The sequence below is a fragment of the Dipodomys spectabilis genome, unplaced genomic scaffold (assembly GCF_019054845.1).
Source record: "Dipodomys spectabilis isolate Male_0828 unplaced genomic scaffold, ASM1905484v1 ptg000056l, whole genome shotgun sequence".
NCBI lineage: Eukaryota > Metazoa > Chordata > Mammalia > Rodentia > Heteromyidae > Dipodomys > Dipodomys spectabilis.
In genome coordinates this window covers 534,929-537,965 of record NW_024870733.1, presented here as the reverse complement: position 1 = coordinate 537,965, position 3,037 = coordinate 534,929, and the positions used below count along the sequence as shown (strand labels likewise).

The 3,037-nt window shown below is 32.3% G+C and overlaps 1 pseudogene; it reads right to left on the bottom strand.

Moving 5' to 3' along the window:
• Positions 1-733: 733 nt before the first annotated feature.
• Positions 734-830, bottom strand: LOC122108314 (annotated as a pseudogene).
• Between the last annotated feature and the right edge of the window lie 2,207 nt (positions 831-3,037).

Genomic DNA, 3,037 nt, shown 5'->3' with positions numbered 1-3,037 from the left:
GTCTCAGCTCCACTTCCAGTTTTCTAGTGGTTTATTGGAGATAAGAGTACCACAGACTTTCCTTCCCAGGCTGCCTTGAACCATGATCCTCAGATCTCAGCCTCTTGTGTAGCTAGCATTATAGGCATAAGCCACATGTGCCCAGCAACACCAATATTTTACTGTAAAAATTCATGGATTCCACAGAATTCTTCCAAGTGAATTGCCTGCATTGGATGTCAAAATGTATTCAATAGTTTTTGTATACATGTATAATGATTTCTTCAGAGTTTGTGATTTTTTAATCAGAAACAATTTTAACTTACCTGTTGAAATGAGTAGTACAGAAACTAAAATATTTCTGGTGCTTGTATGAAAAAGTATATTTTAAAATATTCTATATTCTATGTTTGCATAATGTTCATAATTTATTTTATTTTCTCCTAGATATACTTTGAATTCTACATTATTTTATAATATTGAGGTTCATTAATGTGTTCTTTCTGATTGTATTCCATATAGAAACAGTTTGATTCCTTTTTTTCTAGGTCTTAATATTATTTTTCTTTGGGATAAAATGACAATGTTGTCTAATTTGAAAAGTTTTGTAAAGTTTATGCTATGTAAACACCTTTCTGAGGTGAATATTTAATACACTGATGTCAAACTGAATTTAATTATATGAATTACGTGTATTGTTACAGTTGTAATTTTGTTTTAATAACTGTTTTTCATTTCTTGCATCTGAAGAATGAAACATATGGAATACTTCTCAAATTTTCATGTTATCCTTGTGCAAGTGCCATGTTAATCTCTGCATTGTAATTTGAGTATTAGTGCTGCTGAAGCATGTAGTATCCTCTAAATTTAAGTAGTTAATGATGCAATCTATATACAAGCCTATATCTATGGGTGCCTACTTGTAACAAGGAAACCGTATTGTTCCTAACAATGCTATCGATCTTATTTCCCTAAAATTCTGTGAATAGTAGAAAAAATTATATTGATCAATCAATTGCTCACATTTGCAAATTTTTTTGTCAATGACTATCTTAAGTCTTTTTATTTGGAATTTGATCATACTCTCAATTATTTATAGATAGGTCCAAAGGTGATGGCTTTTTCAAGTACTTATTTATCCAACTGTGTTAGCTATGTGGACCTAATGGATTCAAAGTAAGCATTGCTTAAGAGCTACTTCTAAACTTCTTCAGCTGATATTTTCCCAAATGAGGTGTTACTGGCACAAATGTCTACCTGAGCCTTTACCCTTCTTCCATGTGGGAACAGACGAACCAGAATATCTTACCCAGACAGCACAGATTGTCTTACTAGAACAAAACTAATCTTGGTTACAAGGGATCATAGAGAGATGAACAGTTCAAACAGAACTGTTCAGACTAGAAGGTATTTTATCAAAATATAATTGTTTATTATACCTTCCATTTCAAAAGTAGCTAAAGCCAAGAAGGTGAAAAAATTGTTCATATGCATGATTACTTAATGTCCTGGCCTGTCTACCATCCAACCAGACAGGAACTTACACTACTGCCTTTTTATCACCAAATATTTTCATAGTTGCGGGAGAAGTCCATATGTTTCTCCTAGTTATTAGGCATTAAATTGATACTGTTTTAATCACAGTGTTTCCTCTTGCCTCCATGCTGTAAATCTACAAATGGTAAATCTTTAGGTCTAACTCTATCAAACACTAAGGTAGAGATAATGGAATAATACTTTAAAACAGAGTTGCCTTTGATACAGTAACTACAACAGAACAATGCAAACCTGTGCCTTTTAATTATATTATATATAATTATATATTTTATATTTATATGTGCTGATTTTATATTTCACACAGTAAAACTTACTAGAATTAGTTGATAATTTGACAAATAAATTGATATTTATTTATTCCAATAAATAGAATTGGAATATAAATAATTAGGTTTAAAATATATATTAGATATAAAAAGTATCAATGCAATGTCTTTAGTATAAACTTGTGATACATTCTAGCTGTTCTTGGTCTTCTGAATCCACATGGTAAAAAACAATGTTTTCCTCTAATCTATAATGCATTTTACTCTGCTGCTCTGTTTATTGTTTTAACTGTCTTGTCCCAAACTGTTTTTCTCCATATTTCGGAAGCATTCCTATTGATTATACCCAAATTTTGCTAAGATGTCTAAAAACACATTATCCTTCTGCAGTCCACATGGGTCCTAGGATCCCAGGTCCCAGTTACCTGCATCATCAGATAACAGGGGCAAGATTTCTCACCAAGGCCCATGCAACATGTCAGCACATAGTAATTGAAGACCAACCTCAATTTCTCATTTCCTATATTTCAGGGCCCCAATTCCTTGAGATGCAGGTATTAGCAGTAAGCAATTGTGGAATGCAAGGCAACTTAAAATGAAGAATGAAATAACAAAATTTGAGAGAAAGTACTGTAATTAAAACATTCAACTTATAGATGACCAGCCCATATGAGTGAACAAGTTCACAAAGTGTCATAAGATTATTTTTAATACCCCTCCCCTATGATTAATGAAAGATTTTATTCCAACATAAGTGGGCCAAAAAATAGTTCCTTGAAGGATAGATCCATAATTGGTCTACCAAAGCCCGGAAAACTTGACTTAGAGATCAAATGTAATTCAGAAAAATATTTGAAGCACTAAGGAGTGCTTCAAAACACTGGGACTTCAGTACAACATGGTTCTGTGGTATAAAAATGTCACTCTCAAACCAATGATAATCTACAATTAATCTTCTGAAAGTGTATTCCTTTTCAAATAAACTTTTTAAAATCACATTCGTCAAAATGACATTTTACAAGTTGATGATACTTAGTGACATTACAAGATTTTTAAGTGTAGGGAGCAAGTTACAATAGAGTTGAATTATTTACACAGCACTAATGCCAAACGCGTTCAACCATTCATTAAAGTTTAGAAATAGTACAACCCACAATTTGTGTTTTTCAGTAAGGGCCTTCCAGAAATGTGTTAAATAGGTTAGCCTCCTAAATTCCAAACCCAAACGTGAGCTA